General features: G+C 36.0%; 2 pseudogenes; both read right to left on the bottom strand.

Annotated features, from left to right (window-relative positions):
• Positions 1–9395: 9395 nt before the first annotated feature.
• On the bottom strand, positions 9396–11226 carry LOC111639196 (annotated as a pseudogene).
• A 2216-nt stretch (positions 11227–13442) lies between these two features.
• LOC111639195 lies at positions 13443–16010 on the bottom strand (annotated as a pseudogene).
• Positions 16011–23174: the final 7164 nt, after the last annotated feature.

Genomic DNA, 23174 nt, shown 5'->3' with positions numbered 1-23174 from the left:
AGGATATGCATATCCAAGCAGCGAAACGACTGATACGATACTTAAAAGGAACCCAAAATAAGGGAATCGTATACAAACGCAACCAAAACAACAACTTAATCGGATACGCGGATGCTAATTGGAAAGATGGAAATGTAAGTCAACGTTCGAATAGCGGATACCTTTTTCAACTAGGACAGAATCTCGTATCGTAAAAATGCAAGAAGCAGAACCAAACGGCGTTATCGACATGCGAAAGTGAATTGACAGCGTTAACCGAGGCTACGAAAGAATCAACATGGTTAAAAATGATCCTATATGAATTAGGAAAAAGAAGTTCTAACAAATCAACTAAGATTTATAGCGATAATCGAGCTGCGATACACCTGGGCTACCCAGGGATATGCCGACGATACCTTGGTTATGATGTCCAATAAAAACAGTAAGAAATTGCTGCAAGAGGCCAATTCTTTTCTTAACCAAATTTTAGAGTGGAGCAACTTTAATAAACTATCCATTAACCTAGATAAGACTACCTGCATGCTAATGTCGAAAGGGACTCAACTCAAGAAACCACACTCAATCAAAATAGGAACTACTAGGATAAGATACAGTGATAGCATAAAATACTTGGGCATTACTATCGATCAGGGCTTGAATTGGAATATTCACATAAAAAACTCTTGTGACAAGGCCATAAAACTTTCGAACCTACTCTGCTTTCTCGCAGGAAAAAACTGGGGCCTCAACAGCAAGAACTTAACAAATATCTATCGCCTGGCCATAGAGCCGGCCATCCTTTATGGTGTGCCCTTTTGGGGTGACGCAGTGGATAAAGTTTACGTAAAGCGTAAGCTTCTAAAGGCTCAACGTGTCAGCCTCCTCAAGATCACCAAGGCCTACAGGACTGCCCCCACATCTGCCCTACAGGTGATTACTGGCATCCTTCCAATACATCTAAGTGTAAAGGCCAATGCAACTAGTTGGTATCTCACCAACCTCAGACTCTCAGATCGTACGAAGAATGAGCTAATAAGTTATCTAAATATTGGCATTTTTCCCCGCCTGGATATGCAACAAACCTTCGTGCTTAACCACAAGAATACCCAAGTTACTCTTCACAGGCATTGCAGGCATCCTGCTTTACTCCTACCGTTAATCTTCTCACTGATCCTAGTGTTTCCAACATGAACAATGCCAACACCATCTTCACAGATGGGTCAAAATCGTTTTTTGGTATGGGCGCTGTCATCGTGCACAGAAATAGATATTGTACAGACACAAAAAGGGCTTTAAACTTGCGGGTTACTGCTCTATTATGCAAGCAGAGCAGTACGCCATCTACAAAGCATTGGTCTACATCAACAATTCCAATCAGCTTCGCGGGAAGCAGGTCTGCATCTGCTCTGACAGCCAGGCCGCTCTCTGGAGCATAAGCAAGAAAACCCATCGTAACTATCTCCACCAACTCATCATGAACGAACTGAAGAAAAACAAAAGCAACCTCGTCTACTTTTCGTGGACCCGCGCCCATCAAGGTGTAATAGGAAATGAGGAAGCAGATGTGCTGGCTAAGGAGACAGCCACTTCTCCTGTTACACCAAGCTTTGATGACATCCCAACGGTGGCTATCAAGAATCTCATTAGAAAAACGCTCATCCACATGTGGCAGAGGGAATGAGAAGAAGCGGACACTGGTAGGACTACCTTTAAATTTTTGCCTAACATTCCCAACAGTCTCTCTCTCAACCACATAAATGGCAACTATTTCACCAGCCAACTCCTCACTGGCCATGGGAACTTTCGCCAATATCTCAATAGATTCCTCCACCACAGCGATACCTCCTTCTGTCAGTGTGACAGTGGCGCTATAGAGGATCCCCTGCACTTCATCTTTGAATGCAACCTCTATGACACACAGAGAATCTCAACTTATTCACAAAGCCCTCATTGAAGGATTCAACTGGCCCTGCACGCCCGATCTCCTCATCAACAACAGTGCCACCTACAATGGACTTACCGAATTTATCCGGGAAATCGGCGCTTTAAATCCAAACTTCACCAACCGAAATCAGACAAGGGACTCTTCACAAGACAGTTGACCTCTACACCAGGGGCCTTGTTATAACCGGCGAAACATGCACCTGTTTGTAACTATCACCATTTTCAACTCCGGTATTTATAATTGTTCTATAACCACAAAGATTTTCTTTCATATGTAACGCGCCATAATTACGTGTACACTCTCTCTTTTCGCATACCACACATGTATCCTCCTATCTAAATTACTGTGTTGTTCGCGCTGACGATTTCTCTCATCTTTATCATCTTTCCTATCACACTTTCACCCCCTCATCCATTACCCTTCTTCCTTTTTTTCACCCAGGCGATACCCCTGAGTAGTCCTGGTCTTCTGCCCCTTTCATTAAAAAAATCGAGCTGCGATAAGTCTAATCAACAACGGAAGTCCTAACTACAAAACGAAACATGTAGTAAAAAAAATATCATATGTACACGAAAACGTTAAATCAGGTAATGTTGATATTAAATACATCCCGACGGAAGAAATGTCGGCAGATTTTTTTGACAAAACTATTAAACCCGATTAAATTAAAAATTTACTTAGATAGAATCAATGTGAAATGAATATTGCATTAAATGAAATTAAATGTAACCACGAAACTTCCCCAAAAAGGGGGGATTTGTAGCAATCGTTTGTAGCAAGTTTTGTGGAACTTGTCCTACCCTGTACTTAATCACCAAAAGTGTCTGAATTTTCGTCAGGTGTCAGAGGGGTGACATAACATACGACTTTTAAGTAAGCACTTGTCCATCTGGTGACCACTTGCTTTGCTGCCCTCGAATGGATTAGATGAAGAAGTAAACTCTCTTTCTTTTTGTTAACGTTGATTTTTAGTTGTGTGAATCATTTATAATCTCCCAACAAATATACCCTGACCCCGGCAACGTCGAAGCAATTAAGAAATGCAAAACCCCTCGCAACGTCAAGGAAGTTCGCAGCTTCCTCGGAATGGTCGGCTTTTTCCGCAACTTTATTCCTAATTTTTCCGAGATAGCACTGCCCATGACCAAACTAACAAAAAAAAAAAAACCTTTTGTTCGAGACAGTGATTGTCAATCTATGTTTATAAAGTTCAAAGAGGTGTTATCAAACCCTCCCCTCTTGGTACACCCAGATTTTTCTTCTCCGTTTGTGCTATACACCGATGCTTCTGATAGTTGGTTAGGTGCCATGTTGGGACAGCAACGGGATGAGGGTGTGGTCCCAGTCGGGTATTATAGCAGAAAGTTTAGGGGAGAGGAATTGAGATATTCAACGATTGAAAAAGAGTGCCTGGCAATCATTCTCTCTCTGCGGCACTTTAAATTGATAGTTCTAGGTCATGAGGTCTTGGTGTATTCGAATCATAAACCTTTATCTTACTTGAAGAGTATGAATAATCATAACGACAGATTAATGAGATGGGCTATAGAGTTGACAAATTATGATGTTACGATTGCTCATGTTAAGAGTAAGAATAATCCAGTAGCCAACCTTCTGTCACGCCTAAATTATTGTGTAAAGAGATCTGACTTGGTCAACCAGTGCTTAGATGTACAGTACATAGTCCCAGTTTCTACCGTAGAATAGTAGGGAAGATGAGTTTTTAAAAAAGATGAAGCTAGGTCTTGTGAGGACTTAAACGGACATGCAGAAGGTTTTGCCGATAAAGGTATCCAGCCAGAGTTTCAGTTGGAAGGTGATGTGTGAGTCCACAATAAACCAGGAAGGTATGGTTTATATATTTGGAAGCGGATATGTGTGGGTCAGAAAATGGGTGATGAAGTCGTTAGAGCGTTTCATGAATCAGGCCTGAGGGGGCACTTGGGCGTTGAGAAGACGTGTAATACCGTTGACAGGCATTACTACATACGGGGCATACAATCGATAACCCGATCGATAGTGAGGAATTGTAGGACGTGCCAGATATTCAACTTACACAAGGGTAAGGAACCTTTCCAAGAAACGGAGTTAGCTGACAGTCCGTTTCAAAAGATAGCTATAGACATAGTTGGCCCCCTCATGGTTACTCCTAGTGGAAATCGATATATTCTATCTATAATTGACATTTTCACCAGATACTCTGAAGCTGTTCCTATTAAAGGACCGCAAGGAACGTAGCTGATGCCATATTACAACACGTGATATGCCGGTATGGTTGCCCTGAGATTATTGCCTCGGATCGGGGGGGGGCTAATTTTACTTCTTCCACGTTTCAAGACTTGTGTGATGTTCTCCGGATCAAACATGACATCACTACTGCATACCGTCCGTGTGCAAACTCGGTTTGCGAGCGTTTTAATAAATCTATATGCAGTATTATAGCTCGGATCTCCAATGGAGATAACGGGAAGTGGGATGAGCATCTTGCTCAGGGGGTGTTCGCCTATAATAACGCCACGCATACATCCACCGTCGAATTTCCTGCCTTCCTCTTTTTCGGTTTCGACCCCAGGGTCCCTCAGGTCTTTCCGACGGGCAAGCCCACCTACAATAATTTGTTTGATTATCAGAGGGAATTATTAGAAAAGCTGAACACTGTTTGTAACCTGGCTTATTCACGGGGTAGGAGAAACAACTTAAAAAATAGGGAGCGTTGTAATACAAAAAGAAAGGGGCGTGGCTTCAGTGTTGATAAGAGAGTGTGGCTGTTAGGCAAACATCAGGGTAGAAAATTTGGAAAGTTCTCCCCTAAGTATTCGAATCCTTTCCGCATTACGAGAATCTTAGGCCCAGTAACTGCAGAGTTGGGTGATGGTGGCGGAGGAAGAAATTGTATTGTACAGTACATTTTGATCGTTTAAAACCATATTATACATATGCCGTATGTAGAGGGCGAGGCCCTTACCGACACAAGAGCGATGAGCCTCCGAATATGTCTGATGATGACAATGGAGAAGAGGAGATTACATTACCGTACAGAAGACAACCGATTGCACCCATCAGGATACCAGACGATGACGCACTACCTGAAAATCCTCCCGAATCGGATGACAACCATCAAGCTGCTCCTGCAAGCAATAACTGGTACCACCTTCGTAAGAGGAGAATAGATTACTACAAACTCCATCACGGACTTTGAGCCTTCTCCTTGGGGCGTATGTGGCTACACGCTTGTTTTTATTATTATTATTAGTAGTCTGTATAGTTTTAGTTTAATTTAAACTCTAAAATTTTTTTCTTTCCAATTTCTTTGTTCCTTTGTTTCGGACTCCCGAGAACTCGCCTCATCCCTAAGCCAGGGATGAGGCGAGTTCTCGGAAGCGTTAGAACAAAAGGAAAAAACGAGGCTGGAGGGGAAAAGGGCGAGTTTCTAGAAGCATTCTTAAGCCGGATGCATACAACGGCGCGGCAAGGAAAAGCGTAAGGGTGACGTCACTTTTTCTCACCTCAAAAGTCGATTTTGTACCGCTTTTCTCGTGCCGCAAAAGTTGGTTGAATTTTATCTTTTGCGGCAACCGCCGCCAAGACGCGTTTCTATCAGCCAATAACAGTTCGTCTGGTAGTCACGTGAGAAAATACTATCACGTGGTGTTTTAATGGCGGACGATTCAACAAAGTTCATTGTGAAAACTAACGAAAGAAACAGAGGAGATATGGCATTCGATATGGAAGCGTTTATTTGAATGGTCGAATATTATCCTTTCCTATATGACAAAAGCAGAAACGAATTTAAAGATGTTTCTTTTAAACACACGTATTGGATGGCAATAGGAACTGCTTTTAATATTTCGGGTAGATTCCAGTTCAGGAGAGTGTTCTGTTAAGACGTGTTGCTGTTTTTGTGAGGAACTGTTTTTATTCATTCTGGTGCCTGGGTTAGGTAAAGTTTTAAAATAATACAGCAGGAATAGTAATATAGTAGGAATAGTATATAAATAAAATTAAAGTTAATCCAATAAATTAATACCTAAAGAGTTAGCATGAATAAGTCTCAAGATATCATCATGGAGCTAGAAGAAGGAATAAAAAAGAAACTATTCCCCGTCAAAGAGTGTACAGAGGCCACCCGCAACATGCGGACAGAACTTAAAGACAAAGCCATTCAAAGCCTGGCTGGAGTAAGCTTTCTGATTCAGGAGCTCGAGAAAAATTTTAATCGTCATCCAGCAGCAAAATCACCACATTGACTCCCTCCAGCAACCTGATAGAAATAACCAGGATTCTGGGACTTTAAGTCCCACATGCCATCCCACCCATACCTCCCCTTAAAAATAAGTTATATTTATGTGTGTCCAGCGTGATTGTAGTGCCACCTATTTAAAAAAAACTAACCTACAGGTTCCCAAGGTAAGCATTAATTATTTAGTAATTAAAGATAGGTCACATTGATTGGTTTTCATCCAGGCACCAGTACTTAGAAACACTTTTGCATTTAATAACCAAAGTTTTCCTGCTTACTTGCACTCACGTATGTACCAACAAACACTGTACACACCTCTCAGGTGATTGGTTGCGTCTGGTTTCTAGCCCAATTCCTAATAGGTGTCTTCTGATTTTTTTTAGCAGCAGACGGCATATATTTACTTCTTTTGCTGTTTAAGGCATTAATTCTCTTCGAATTCGCTTCAAAGAACTTTCTATTTGGAGCAAAAAAAAGAAATGTAATTTGCTCCCTCTTCTGGTCGGTGTTCTTCTATTCTAAATACATTAGCATAAGACTAGTAAATTGTTCTGCAGGGGTATATTATTACTCTGCTATTCTCATTAAATTGTTTCTCTCCTATCCCAATCATCCCCCAACAATATTGGCATGTTTCTCTTAACACCTTTACAGCACCCTTGCTCTGCAGGCAACTCTCCCTTAAATGGTATGTATTCATTTCGCTCCTTCTTCACATTACACATTAGAATACATTTTACATCTCTCATTGATAGTTCTTGGCCTCTTGGTGCTTTCAGAGCGGGAAGAGGCCTTCAAAAAATATTCCGGTTAAGTACATAAAATTTTTAATAGAAACTTTTATATATACAGTAGAACGTCGATTTTCCGAAAGTCAATCATCCGAAACGTCAATTATCCGAAAGATTTCCAGTCGGTAAATTTAAATTTTCGCCAGTGCTGTGAAGCTTCAATCTTTGGCTATGTCTTGGACTACTCAAATATTTTACGTTTTTGATACTAAATTAACATCTGAAGTATAATTTTTTATTGTTTTTATATTTTTCAATATATTTATTTTGTTTGTACAAAATAAAAAAATAATTTTTAACGATACAATAGTCTTTGTTAGGCTTAACATCAACGAAAATTCAACGCGAAGCGACATGCAACGGAGAAAAATTTCAACATCGGATACGTTAAACTATTTTTTCGTACATAAATCGGTTATCCGAAATATCAGTTATACGAACAACCCAGTTCCCAATTGATTCGGAAAATCGACGCTCTACTGTACTCGTTTACAATGTTATATTTTCTAGCTGAAGAATCAATAAAAAAATGGAAAAACTTGAAAGATAGATACACAAAGTTAAAAAACAATATAAATAAGTCGAAAAGAAGTGGTGCAGCTACTTCAGAAATTTACAAAACAAATTGGAAGTATTTCGACTTATTAGATAATATGCTAAGAGGCGGATTGAGAAATGAAGACATAAAGTAAGAAAGTATTAACAAGTTAACACCATTTTAATATATTTTGTTTTCATTAAAACTAAATATTGTTCATCTTGTAGCACGTGCACGAATATACCAGAAATCATGCCTCAATCAGAATGTGAATTAATGGTAATGTATTATGAATATATATATTTTTTAACTTTAGTGTCTTTTGTCCACATAAAAGCTAAATTATAAGAAATACTGAGATTTCTAGCTTGAGGTTAAGTTGCTGATAAAATGATGTAGAAGTTCTTTTTGTTTGTCAATAGTACAAAGACAATTCCAACAACTTAAAGACAATGCATATGATTCTTTATAAATTGTACACATCATAATGATATTGAATAAGTTGCGGTGATCAAATGTTTACATGTAATTGTAGCTATAAAAATAAAAAATGTATGCTAAACGTCTCACTTAATACAATTTTCAGGTTACTAATATCTGATTGAATTTTAATTCATGTGTATGTAATTTTTCTAATTTTTATTTTAGAATTCTGATTTGGAAGACGAATCAATCAATCAATTACCAGAATTTCTCACACAGAATAGGTATTTTTATATTATATATAAGTTGTAAAGATTACAAACTGAATCAAAGTGTTATTTCACTGTCCTTAAATATATTATTAATAAATTACATATATTTAATATTTTTAGCATGCCTGAATTAACAGGACCAAGCACAAGTACAAATGTATCACCACTACCATTTGTACATAGCCCACTTCAGTCCTCTCAAAGGTTATATATATATACCGTACGTTTCTATATTCAACGGTTGACCCCACAGTGAATTTTCCGTTGTGTCCCTCCGTTGAACGATCTGACGTCACGTTTTGCAGAAAAAAGAAACGCTTTCGTTGAGAGGTCGCTTTTCAAGATGGCTGACTNTACATATATTTAATATTTTTAGCATGCCTGAATTAACAGGACCAAGCACAAGTACAAATGTATTGCCACTACCATTTGTACATAGTCCACTTCAGTCCTCTCAAAGGTTATACACATATAGTTCCATAATTGTAATTTTTTAATTTTTTTAATATTTGAAATATTCTCGAAAATGTTCGTTTTTATTTCATAATTTAGGAAAAGAAAAAGAAATGATGATGATGATGATCTTGCAGAGATCATAAAAGAAACTTCTAGTGGCATAAAAAAAATATATAGAAGAAAGTGAAAGTAACCACGATGAAGTATTTTATTTCGTCAACAATACTGGTATTGGTGTGAGACTAAAAAAATTTGATAGGAAAAAAAATGCTTTCAATAATGAATAAAATTGAAAATCTTGTTTTTGAAGAAGAAATGAAACTATAATTTTATATTGTATTGTATTATACAGTAGAGCATCGATTTTCCGAATCAATTGGGGACTGGGGTTGTCCGGATAACTGATTTACGTACGAAAAAATAGTTTAACGTATCCGATGTTGAAATTTTTCTCCGTTGCGTGTCGCTTCGCGTTGAATTTTCGTCGATGTTAAGCCTAACGAAGACTATTGTATCGTTAAAAGTTATTTTTTTATTTTCTACAAACGAAATAAATATATTGAAAAATATAAAAATAATAAAAAATTATACTTCAGTAGTTAATTTAGTATCAAAAACGTAAAATATTTGAGTAGCCCAAGACATAGCCAAAGAATGAAGCGCCACAGCACTGGCAAAAATTTAAATTTGCCGACTGGAATTCTTTCGGATGATTGATGTTTCGGATGATTGACTTTTGTAAAATCGACGCTCTACTGTATTAGTATTAAAATTGTTTAAATAAAAAGCATGTTTCCTAAGTTCACTTTGTTTTTGTATGTTTTTCAATAGAATGACAGTTGATAAAATATGTAAAGCTTGTCTACAGTCTATGATATCATATCATTTAGCCATGTAATCTTTCTATAGATGTGAAATTATTTTAATCTAATTTTTATATCATCTACTTAATGATTGTAAAAATCAGCTATATAATCTGGATGTAATAGATAATAAATTTATAAAAGAATCTGTGATGGTTGAATATAAAAACTACAGAATCGATAATTGAACCTATTTCATAATTCGTGCCACAATAATTCTCAAGATCATAAAAACTCACCTGAAGATTAATTAAATATATGGTTCAGATGATCATACTGTCGCTTTTATAACATTGTCAGTGTTCTCCTCACTTAATTTAATTGGTCGTCTATAAATTCTCCATCTACTACTTAAAATTCCAAACGAATTTTCAATCACTCGCCTGGCTCTAGAAAGACGGTAATTAAAAATTTTTTGTTTTCACATTAAATTATTTTTTTCGTGGGTAAGGCCTCATAAGATACGTTGTTAATGGAAAGGCTTCATCACCCACAAAAAAGTGAGGGAGTTCAACACCATTTGATGATTTCATAGGCTCTGGTAAGTAAAATTTGTTTTGGCATAAACCTTGACCTAATCTCGACCTAGAAAAAATTCCCCCATCACTCTCACTACCATAGCTTCCGATGTCCACAAAGATAAACCGATAGTGAGCATCACAGGGTGCTAATAAAACTTTACTAAAGCTATTTTTATAATTAAAGTTTAAGCTTCCTGTGTTAAACGGGCATTCTATAATAACATGATTCCCGTATAATAACAATTTCCCTAAGCAATGGGGTAATTGCCATTTCTGTTCAAAACCAGAAGCAATATTTATCCATTCTTCTGGAGTTGTGGAAAATGTACAAAATCTTTAGCTAATTCTTCCCAAATACACATGCAAGTTTCTTTTTACAATTTTCCCCACGGTTGATCTTCCCATTCTAAAGTAATAGGAAAGGCCTCGAAACGTTTCTCCTGATGCCAAATATCTGTAATAAAATATGGGGGGGAGCTATAGTCGCTGAGGCTGTTGGCGTGTTTTGAAGTGAAGTTGTACTTGTTGCGGCTAAGCTTTTGTGATTGCTTTTATTATGGATAAATTTGTTAAAATTGGGGAATGTACGGATCGGGATAGTGCCAAAGAAAAGGAAGCAGCCTTTGAGAAGAGCGCCAGGATATTAAGAACACCACTAGGTAAACGTTTGCGGTCCTGTTCCACGGGAAGTGCTGTTAAAGCGAGAGACACTAGAAAGAATTTGAATCAAAAATTATTCTTAGAAGAGATAAGAGGTAGGCCGCGTTTTTTTTATGCAGCGCTCGAGAAGCGCTTTACAGCGAACACTTTGAAACCCGTTTGTAAATGCAGCGCGGCAATGTAGCGAACCGTTTTTAAATGTTTGCTGCAAGGGGTCGCTGCAGCGAAGATAAAGCAGCTTTGAACTACGCTTTATGAGCAAAGCAAAATGGATGCCTCCACATCGCAAATGTTTAACGTTGTATTGTGCTCTGGAGAAAAACAAATGAACGTTACTGTAGATGAAAATACAATGAAAAAATTAAGTACAGGTAAATATTTTTATATTTATATACATTCTTGAAATAATAAATTTAAATTTATCCGTTATTGGTATTGTTTAACTTTTATTAGGTTATACTGATATGATTAAATGGAAATATATAATCAGTTTTTAATTTCAGCTAAGGAAAGACAATACCAAATAAGTGATAATCATATTGTACACATTTAAGATTTTTAATTTTAAAAATATGCTATTTTTCAAATGAGACATTTCGAGAGAAGTACTGCGAAGTATTCTTCTCATCAAATAATGTCGAAGGCACAGGTGAGACATGTTTTATTATTCATTTAAAGCATTCTAGAGACAACTATGATAAAATTGTAATACCGATGTAAATATATAAAAACTGTAAATAAAATCTCCTTCGTATATATATATATTTACTGAAATCTCAAAATTTAAAATTTCCACCACAGGTTCAACTATTTCTGAAACTGTACCTGATCAGATTACTGAACCAAGGAAGTGTGGGAACAAGTTAGATTCTGTAAGTAGTATATTTTATGAGTTTAAAAATTATAGCTTACATTATGAAGCAGTTATTTCTAAGAAAACAAGATCTGTTATTTTGAAATAAAACCCTTCATTTTATTAATTTATACATTTAACATATTTATGATAAAATACTTTAAGTTTGAATATTTTTGTGAATAGTCTTTATAGATTCTTTAATTAAGTTTTCAGAAACTTACTTTATAGTTATCAACATGTTAATGAAAATGTAATATTTTATAGGAAACTACATGGACCACTTACTCTATAAAAAAGCTTATAGAGCTTCGCAAAGAAATGGACCTGCAGTTTCAAAGTCCAAACTGCAAAAAAATAAAATTATGGGTTGATTCGTTTTTTGAAACCGTGTTTTCGTATTTATTTACTATTGAACACAAGACTGTGTTGTTATTAAAACACTTGGCGTTTATCCACTTTATTCAGTTCAACTGAATAAAGTGGATTATTCAGTTGAACTGAATAAGTAAAGTGGATAAATTATGGGGCCGAATAAGCCAAAATCTCAAAAAGAAAGGCATCGATATAACAGCAGTAGAGGTGGATAAGAAGTGGAGAAATCTAATGCTGACGTACAGGAGGAGGAAAGATGAAACGATCTGGAGGTGGAAAAGTTCCCTTTTGGGAATTTCAGGAAGATTTAGACACTTTCCTTGCTTCAAAAGCAAGTGTAAACCCTCCTCCTGGTACATTATTATCATCATTATCCTCATCAACTGAGGAAAATGTTGAGGAAATTAATGCCTGTACTTCAGACAATTGCCTGGAGAAAGAACAGGGACCACCAACCAAAAAAAAGAAGAAAAGCGTGTTCTTCCAAAGACGACCCTCCCAAATGGTTTCAAGAATATATAAAAAACAAGAGGAGGTGGATGAACAACGCTGNTGTACTTCAGACAATTGCCTGGAGAAAGAACAGGGACCACCAACCAAAAAAAAGAAGAAAAGCGTGTTCTTCCAAAGACGACCCTCCCAAATGGTTTCAAGAATATATAAAAAACAAGAGGAGGTGGATGAACAACGCTGCAAGAAATTAGAAGAAATTGAACTTCAAAAATTGAGCATTTTAAAAAATATATTAAATATTGTTCAAAAAGAAAAAGAATAAATTTAAATGTTTATAATCAAATGTGCTTTTGTCTTAAATTTTAATTAAAAACTGGTTTTATATATCAGACTCAATTATAACGATAATCATTTCAACTTTCCATAGGCAGGGTTAATGTAATTCTAGTTCTTTTGCTAATTTCTCATCTATTCCCTAATCCCTTCATATCCTGACTAAAAACAAATTTTCAGGATATTTTAGGTTTATATTCTCTTACACTGTTGTTTTTGTTTGATAAATCTAAATTCAACTTTCAGGTAATTTTATCTCTTTTCAATTTAATACCATAGTTACACTTTAATTAGTGTGAGAAATATATTAAGAGATAATCTTTCAATGTTATCCAGTCAACAACTTTTGTCATTTTACTTGATTTTTACATAATTATTGATATGAAGATATTTTTTGAATACTGTATAGTAAGAAACAAACTACTAAATTTTTGTCTTTTATAATTTTGTCGGTGAGATTAATTTAAAACTCATAAAACATAAAAGGAAACTATATTTTAGTAAACTAGAAATTAATGTACTACTTTTGTTAAAAAAATATATATACAGTGGTACCTCAGGATACGAACGCCCCAGCATACGAAATTTTCAGGATACGACATGAAATTCGAACATCTTTTTGCTCCACGATACGAACAAAAACTCACCATACGACGTTACATTAGTTCACATTTTTCATTTGTTTTCCTTACTACAGTTATTTTTTTTAATGTATTACTTGGCTTTAATTTGAGTATGTTTTTCGCGTTGGAACGAATTTTTGGCTGTTTTTTTTAAAACTTTTTTCTTGGATTCCCAGTTTTAATTCAGCCATAGAAAATGCCTCGTTTTGTATTTTCTTTTGTTCATCAGTATGACATAATGTTGAGTATTTTGAATCTTAGCCCAATTTATTGTCTTTAATGGCCTCTGTGTAAAACTACAAACGCATTACATACTTCTGTAAAAATTTAATTCAATAAGAATATACTTATAATAATAAAAAATGCTTTTAACCCACGACTATAAATTAGACTTAATAAATAGGGTATAACAATTGGTGTGATAAGCCCTGCAATTGTTATACCCTATTTATTAGGTTATCTAATTCTGTCTAAGAATATACTTGTTTTTAGACCAAAATAAGGAAAAAAATGTTCAATAAAAGTAATTGAGTTTTCCCTACTTTTGAATTTAAATAATCTTAGTCAACAAGTGTAAATAAGCGAGTTTTAAAATATGAATGTAGAAAAAGAATGAAACAATTTTTAGCTTCTTGGTAAAAAAGACATTTGTTGTTTGTAATGTTTCTATAGGGAGCCCTTCAATTGATAGATGAGTGAATTTGTGATAAACATCTTATTAAGAACACTGACAATAGATTGTATAAAACTATTCTCTACATTTATTAATTTAACTACAAGACAATTGTAAATTATATTTTTAATAAACATTTCAATTCTGCATCAATAGATCTGCTAATTGATTACGTTTTACTTCTGCAGCTGTACGATTTCTTCTAATTGGGTCTTCTGCGGGTTCATTATAATCATCAACAAATGCATCCTCTGTACAGTCAATATCACGTTGATTAATGAATAAATTGTGCAATATACATGATGTCATTACGACTTTTGACATTGATGAAATGTTTTCCATGTCCAAATATTTCAGACGACGGAATCGCCCTTTTAGCAGACCTATGGTTTGTTCTACCACAACTCTGATAGAACTGTCTTCTGTTAAAATTTTTCTGTTTTACAGTAAGATTACCATAATCTTTATATGGTACAATTAAAAATGTATCTAATGGATACGCCGAATCTCCAAATAACTAATACTTATCTGTAAAAGTTCGTCCGATGGAGAATTATTTTTAATAAAATAAAAGACAAAACTGTCCAAAAAGAATCACCATTTATTACTTGTGTTCCAAGACAAAACTTTTACAGAAGAAATTTCTACATATATCGTCACCAGGGGGCAACTTCTCTAAAAATTTACATTTTCCAGCGCTACTCTTTAGTAGATAAAAAAAGAAGAAAACCCCAAAAGAAAGTATGATGGAAGCAAGACAACTGCATGTCACCAGTTCCTTTTTCAGAAATTTTATAAAATTTTAATTGGATGTTTTGTGTTTTTTAAAAGGACTTTTTGTGAACTTTACGGCGACAAGTAGCCTAAAAAGGAAGGTCAGTCACCGCAAATGTTTTAGTCTTGGAACACAAGTAATAAATGGTGATCCTTTTTGGACAGTTTTGTCTTTTATTTTATTAATACTTATCTCCTAAATACCTTGAAGATTCGTTTAAAAACCTATTATAAATAGGGCTCTGCTGCCAAACCCGAGAATCATTGGCACTACCAGGCCAACCAACAAATGCATCAATAATTCGCATTTCAGAATCACAAATTATTTGCAACAGGATAGAGTGCCTTCCTTTCCTGTTGTAATAACTCTGGCTGTCTTCCTTTGGAGCTTTTATATATATGTGTGTTCCATCAACACACCCAATTACTCCAGGCAATGAAACAGAACGTAATTCTTCAAACTTAAAAACTGTTCTTTCCAAGTTATCATTTGGCCATGTAATAAACTTGCCAATCATACGACACATTTTTTGGCAGAAGTCTATAAAGATTGTGTGTGCATGACCTTTATTGACACCAAATCTGTCTCCAATACCTCTAAATGATTCTTGGTTAGCAAGAGTCCAAATACTCAATAATACTTCCTTTGTAGAAGAAATAAGAGGTCGTCCTTTTTTTACTTTCATTTCTCTCTTTGAATTTAATAATTTTATAACTTCCTATAAAAAATAAACGCATTATCAGTTAATTTAGAAATTAATAGAAAATTTAGCTTATTTTAAGTTAAAAACTTACTTCTGTTGAACTTTTTGTGAGTCTAAAATGAGATTTGAAGTCATCCATAGAATATGAAGGTACGACCTCTTCAACGTAATTTCGTATCTTCTGTCGCTTAGATTTTTTACGTTCATTGGAAACAGCGATGCCAACCATTAAATTTTCATACCTCCTTTTTTTATTCTCTTGTAATTCTTTAAATAATATGTTACTTTCTAAAACTGAAATCAGCGAACAAGGGACAGCGTCCATTTTGCTTCAGCGACAAGCGTTTGTAAAATGCCGTGCAGCGACATGCAGCGGTTGCTGCTCGTGACGTCATTTACGCTACATTTTCGCTGCATAAAAAATGCGGCCGTATGTTGAGTGAAATGAAAGATGCTATAGAATTAAAAATACAGACGGAATTACGTTTAGTAAAAGATAATTTCGTGCAAATGAACGATAAGATTAATATGCTGTCGGAGAGAATCAATAAATTAGAATCCGTGTACGATTGCGAAAATGTAACAATATGCAAATGGTCACTACTCTAACCAAAAGAGTTAACACACTTGAAAGTAATCTAAGGAAAAGGACTTTGATACTGTTTAATGTGGAGCTGAGTGATAGGGAAAATCTTTTTGATACAGTATCGAAGTTAATCCGGGATGTTGTTGGTTTATCGAATGTCCTTGTTGACTGTGTTGGACTTACTAGAAATACCAGAATACAGGTTTTGGTTACCTGTATTTCTATGCAGGCGAAAAGAGATATATTGACCAGCTGGAAGGGTAAGTGTAATAAATTGGATGTCTCTGACTGGAGGAAGGCAGTGCGCATAAGGGAGGACCTGCCCGTTGAATGTAGAGAAAAGAGAAAACAACAGATGGATAATTTAAGACAAGCCAGAAAGGAGGAGAAAATTGCTTATTTCAAAGGCGATAAATTGGTGATAGGTGAAAACATTCGCAGGGCTGTCAGGGATAAAGAAGAGGACGGTTGTGTCAGTGATTCTTTTTTAGGAGTAAGTATAATTCATTAAAAGTTCTTAGTTGGAATATGAACGGATGGAAGAGGGAATATGAAATGGAATATTGGAGCATTGTGAGAAAGTTTCATATCACTTGTTGGATGGAAACCTGGTTGGGTGAATTAGATTCAAGAAAGCCACCGACAGATGTAAGTAACGCATAAGAATTTTATAAGATTAACGCTACTAGTATATTTGATAAAGGGCGAAATAGAGGTGGGATGGTACTGTTGATTGATAAAGAATTGAAAGAGGTGGTGGTGCGTCCCGTTGAAGATTGGTCGTTTGAAGTACACTGGAAAAATATGAAATTAATTTTTGTTTATGTTAGAGTAGAAGTTTATGTTAAATGTTTTATGTTACTTGAGTCATTGTTTGACTCTTTTCAAAATGAAGAAATATGTTTCTTGGGTAATTTTAATGGCAGAATTGAAAATTTGAATGAAATGGAGTGGGGAGGTAGTGTTTTTCCCTTATTGGATTATAGTGTGTATCGGAATTCGCAAGATAAATGCATCAATAAGATAGGCCTGAAGTTAGTGGAGTTGTGTCAAGTAAAAGGGTTGATGATTGTGAATAGTCTTGTTAAAGAGGATGAACAGGGAAAATATACGTTTCTCTCACACTTGGGTAAAAATGTAATTGATTATCTGTGTATAAACGGTCTGGCAGCTGAGAAATTACTGTACTTCAGTATAGATGATTGTTTTGATTCTGATCATATGATGCTGCATCTTGAAGTTTCTGTCAAAGGATTAAAGAAAAAGGGCTACTCTAAGCAATCGGTTCAGTTTAATAGACGCTGGAAGAAAGAATGGCAGGAGGCGTTTGTAAGTGAAATTCAAGGTATATGTTCGGACGGGCAATTTGATGATAACATGAGTAAATTAAATAATCTTACTGTGATGGTGTCTGATATAATGGATAAGTTTATATATAGAGGAAAAGGAGTTAAACACTTTTGTGGGAATAATTCAGAGTGGTTTGATGTTGAGTGTTTAGAACAAAAGACTGATGTGAAAAATAAGCTCAGGAGATGGAGAAGACTTGGAGAGGATTGGAGATTGGAAGAATATTTATTATCGAAACAAAATTTCAGAATACTATGTAAATGTAAGAAACAGGAATATTTCACCAGTTTTAATCTACTGCTTTCAAAGTGTAAGTCGAGTCAAATGTTTTGGGAATGCATTCGTAAACCGAAAGGTAGAAGTAAAGTCCGTATACCGGAGGAGATTAAAACTAAATTATTTGTACATTTCAAAAGTTTATTGTTTAGTGAGAACCTAGATAAGGAAATTGTTTGTTTGAAGATGATAACTGTAGGTTTATCTTGACAGGCATATTGATCTCGAAGAATTAGATACTGCTTTGAGTGAGGCAAGGTCAGGTGAAGCAGTCGGCCCGGATAGTATTCCGATGGAATGTTGGAAATTGGTAGATGAGCGATTGCGACAGAAGCTGTTGGATATTTTTAATGAAGTTTTGGCAACCGGAATTTACCCTGACGATTGGAAAAGGGCGAGAATATTTTCCATTTTTAAATCAGGATATATAAGCAATACAAGCAATTACAGAGGAATTGCACTATTAAATACTGTTAGCAAAATTTTTTCAACGATCTTATGTAAAAGATTGACATTTTAGATAGAGAGAGAGCATATTATATCAGAGATGCAAGCGGGTTTTCGTCAAGGGTATTCCACAGTGGATCATATTTTTGTTTTGTGGAATTTATTAAAAGAAAGACTAGTCAAAAAACGCAAAACGCCGAAAAGTATATACCTGTTCTGTGGATTTCCGGGCTGCATTCGATTCAGTGAATCATCTGAAATTATGGAGGAGGCTCGCAGATTTGAGGTTAAGCTATAAAATATTGAATTTATTGCGATCGATGTACACGAATACATCAGCATTTTTGATGGTTAATGGTATTACTACTGAATCCTTTCACTGTAACAAAGGAGTTCGGCAAGGATGTCCGTTAAGTTCATTATTGTTTTCTTTATATATCGAGGGTTTGGTAAATAGATTGAATGAGATATCAAGATTTAATGGCTTATGGTTAGGTGATAATACCTATATCAAGGTTCTGTTGTATGCAGATGATGTGGTGATTATGGCTAATAGCCCGTTTGAATTACAGCTGGCAGTTGATGGTCTTATGAGTTTCTCAACTGAGATGGATTTACAGATTAATAAAGAAACTAAGATAAGGGTTTTCCAAAATGGTAGCAAAAGATCAAGTAAGCTTAAATGGTTTCTGTATAAACAAGAGATTAAAATAGTGGAAAAATATAAGTACCTGGGTCTTTGGTTCAAATATAATCTTAATATGAAAGACCACTTTGAGATTACTGCGAGAAAAGCAAAAGGAGCTTTGGTGAAATTATCTAAAATTGTCAATATCCCAGGGCTAGCTTCGTATGCTCCACATTTCAGGTTGTTTGATTCAACAGTACAATCCGTTATGTCGTATGGTGCTCAGGTCTGGGGTTTTGCTAATGCCAATAATTTTGACATTATATCATAGAGAATTTTCGAAGAAAATGCTGGGCCTCAGATATCACGCATCGAATGTGGCTGTTTTGTGGAAAACTGGGCGGGTACCACTGAAAATCTTTTTATAAAAGCAGTTCTAAAATATTATGTAAGATTGTTGAAATTGCCTACGGATAAGCTACCTAGAATTAGTATCGAAAGAATGTGAATGAAAACGGTGAGTAATTCATGGTGGCTGGATTTCAAAAATTGGTTGGAACGGCTGGGATTCGGTGAAATGGTTACCGAGAAACATATTGATAGATGGAAAGAACGAATACCGTCTATAGTTATGAGATGCATAGAACTAGAACTACAGAAAATCAAGAATGTGCTGAATAATTCTGGGTTGCTACGATTTTATCGACTGGTTAAACCTGATTTTGGCATGGCAGGGTATTTAAGGGATGTTGGAATCTCAATTGCGACGAAAAAACAGATTGCGAAACTGCGGTTGAACTGTTTTATGTCAAGAAGTGCTTCTTTGGTGTGTATAATTTGCAACCAGATCTGTAGTTACAGTGATTGGTGCTTTCATATGTTTAGCAATTGTGGAAATGATATGTACAGGGAATACTTAAGAATGTTGCGTGGTGGTTTTAATTCCGGTTTCGTGGATTTATTAAAATTTAACAAGATGTTAAAGAAATTAAATGGTTTGAGTTAAGCGAATTTATTGTTTTGTTTTTCCCCTCTTTGATATTGTATTGAATTATATGTCAAATAAACTATTAGTATTATTATATGTGTAATGAAATAAGTTTTAAAATATTATTAAGTACTCTATCATGTAAACAAACAGTACTTAAAAATGATAGATAAAAATAAGCAATTACAATAAACACAAATATGCAAAATGTATTTTTATATTAGTCAAGTATAAATAAAAAATATAGAAAATGTTTCTTTTATTTCAAAGATGTTTGAAATAAAAACTTATATATAGCCTACTGTGTGTATATATATATATATATATATTATTGCAATTAGAATTTATGTTTGTTATACATAAATTTTATAGTGTCTCAACTAACACCACAAAGATAATATTAATTTACTAACTTGTAAGTAGATATATTTATATTTAACATTAACTGCCATTTATTTGCTACATTTACCTCAATGTTACAGCAAGTATAGCGTCTCTTCATCTCGTATTTTGCCTACTTATCTTAGGTCCAAGTTTATTTAATAGTTCGTCAAATTTTTCGGGAGACATCCTGAGGAAACTATAACAAAATAATAAATTTAACACAAGCTATCATATATAATTTAAGTCAAAAGTCAAAACAAACTAATCTTACTCGAAGTAGTATTCTTTGTCGAAAGATCTTAGACGAGGAATACGTGTGTTTTGAACAGTTCTCTCTCGATCTAAGAAAATGTCTTTTATCCAAAATCTCCGGTCAAATCTTCTTTGTCGACGTCTTCTAGAAACATAAAGTTACTACAAAACGGAATATAAAGAAATACAAAACGAAATTTGTAAACATGAAGAGAACAGCAGAATTGGAATCACCCGCCATCTTGAATATTTTGCGCATGCGCCGAAATGTAGAGAGATTGGCGTTTGCCGCTTGTGTGGTCGCGCTGCCACGCGGCGAAGACGCGTTTGCGACACCGCTTTTCCTTGTCGCGCCGCATGTGTGCATCCGGCTTTAGGCCGGACTCCGAGAGAGACAGACGAGTGGCAGCAGGCACGTGAACGGCAAATCGAGGAGCGCTGCTGAAAGAGGCCGTAAAGAACGGATCGGTAGAAGAATCCAGTCGACAAATATAGAGGAAAATCCCAAACAGAGCCGAGTTGTTCTAAGAGGAGTACAGACGTAAAAGAGAAGCCGAGACGAGGAACGGTGGAGAACCAACTGGAAAAATTGGGTACCCTTCTGTCCTTTAATTCTTCTCATTTCCCCTTATACTTTTTCTATTTTTAGTTTAAGTTAGGTTAAGGTTTACGCGTGCAAATAAATTGTCGGGAGGTAGTTATCGAGAAATTAACTACCGGTCTATTGATATACCTGGTCACTCGAGATTGTGGAACCGTTTCAAGAAGAACAGCGGGAATCCGAACCTATTCTGTATATATATTTCAAATTCAGCGCGAAATTAAACTCGTTTAATTGGTAAAACGTGTATGTGTTTTCCTGTCAGCGTTGAACATTTCGCAATTCGACGACAGGATTACTTAGATCGAGAGCCTCAAGTGTTCAGTTATACCTTTGTTGTTAGTACAGCACTTCGATATGACGAAGATGCAGTAATGGAATTCCGAATCACTGTTTAAGACAAGCTATCGAGAGGTTGGAAAATCACCGACACAGCTCTCACTTTTTGTCAAGGTCGCAACTGTTAGAGATGTTGACAGAAGTAAACAAACACCTCCCTGGAGAAATCTCATTGATAGAAACATTAAACGAAGACAACGTCTTTAAGTATTACCAGTGGATTACAACTACAGCTGTAGCACTCCCGTCAACTCTAAGAATCTTCGCAAAATTTCCATTAGTCACTCCTGAAAGATATTTCGATTTGTATGAAACAGTAAAATTCCCTGCTTATTTCCCCTATTCTAAAACATTCTCTCATTATCAAGTTGATTTTCCCTATATAGCACTGTCAAGAGACCGACAGCTTTATATGTTATTGGAAGCCCATGACTTACAGAAGTGTAAAACAGGATTAACAACGATCTGCGCACCGGAAGTCGCGGTACGGAAGCTTCCTTATCGAGCATGCGAATATGCCCTGTTTATGGCAGATGAGCCAACTGTTAATAAATCATGTAGAGAGTTACCGTTTATCCAAAACCGATATTTCGTCGCATCGATGAAGAGGGGACTTGGATATATTTCACCCCGTCACCTTTAAATTTAGTTATAGAATGCAGTCAACTCGGTAGTTGCATACAACCACCAGTCGAAATGATCAAATTGAATAATTCAGGAATTTTTAAATTGCCCATGACTTGTATCGGTCACGTACCCGGTATACGTCTTACGTCTCACTTTCAAGCACAGACCATATTGAAGGTCACCCTTCAAAATCATTATGTAATACCAGCGATAACCGATGTTCTCAATCTTACGGAGATTAAGATCTTACGAGAATACATCCAGAAAAACGTTACCTCGAACATCCTCGAAACTAATGAACGCGATCGGTCATTGGCATTTTCTGGACGGATACTTCGAGATATAAGTCACGAAATAAGATCGATTAAGACCGAAACTGTTTTTCCGAACACACCAAATGTAAGAACCTATCCATTTTCTACATGGAGTCTGACAATATTGTCGTCATTGTTGCTGCTCTCGTGATTTTTGGGAGCTGTCGCAAACGATCAAGCTGTTAAAGGAAACGAAGACCAGCGATCACCTATCCCGTGCATCGACAGGAAAATCGAGTGGAATCGACTTTTTTAGAAATAATTGAGTTGATGCCGGTAACCTTAGAGACAAGTCCACCTCCGAAGGCTCTAGAAACGTTAGAGGTTAATCAACCGATGTTGATGAGACCTAAACGGGAAGAATCCGTTATACTACCCGTCGGAGTCGAAACTATTCCTACTCAAATGAGGAGTTTGTGAAAATAAGGCGGAGGAATCTTGCACCTCCGAAATTATATATCCTAACTCGTGTAATTTTCTATTAAATCGTCGGTCAGTAAAAAAAACCGAGACTCAACCAGCTTTCTTTTTCCTTTCTTTAGAATCAAAGATTAACCGATGGAGGAGCAGAAACGTCGCCTTCTGCCGAGTCGTCGAATACAGAGAGGTCTTGCACCCCAAGTACAACGACGGATCCGGCTCTCTTGGCTTTGTTCGGATGTCCCGTGTGCTTCGATCAAACGTCTCCGCCTGTATATCAATGTCTCGCAGGACATGTAATTTGTTCTCGGTGTAAACCGAAGGTGCACAAATGTCCGACTTGTCGAGGGGACATAGGAAACCACCGAAATCTTGTGTTAGAGCAATTAGCGGAAATTGTCGCATTGCCGTGCTGATTCAAAGATAACGGATGCCCGGAAATACTACTCTCGCGTGAGAGGAAAGCCCATGAGCGGTTCTGCGCCT

The sequence above is a fragment of the Centruroides sculpturatus genome, unplaced genomic scaffold, assembly GCF_000671375.1.
Source record: "Centruroides sculpturatus isolate CEXI.00-Female unplaced genomic scaffold, Cexi_2.0 scaffold1218, whole genome shotgun sequence".
Classification (NCBI taxonomy): domain Eukaryota; kingdom Metazoa; phylum Arthropoda; class Arachnida; order Scorpiones; family Buthidae; genus Centruroides; species Centruroides sculpturatus.
Note: the sequence above shows the minus strand (reverse complement) of the source record. Positions and strands in the feature narration are given on the sequence as shown.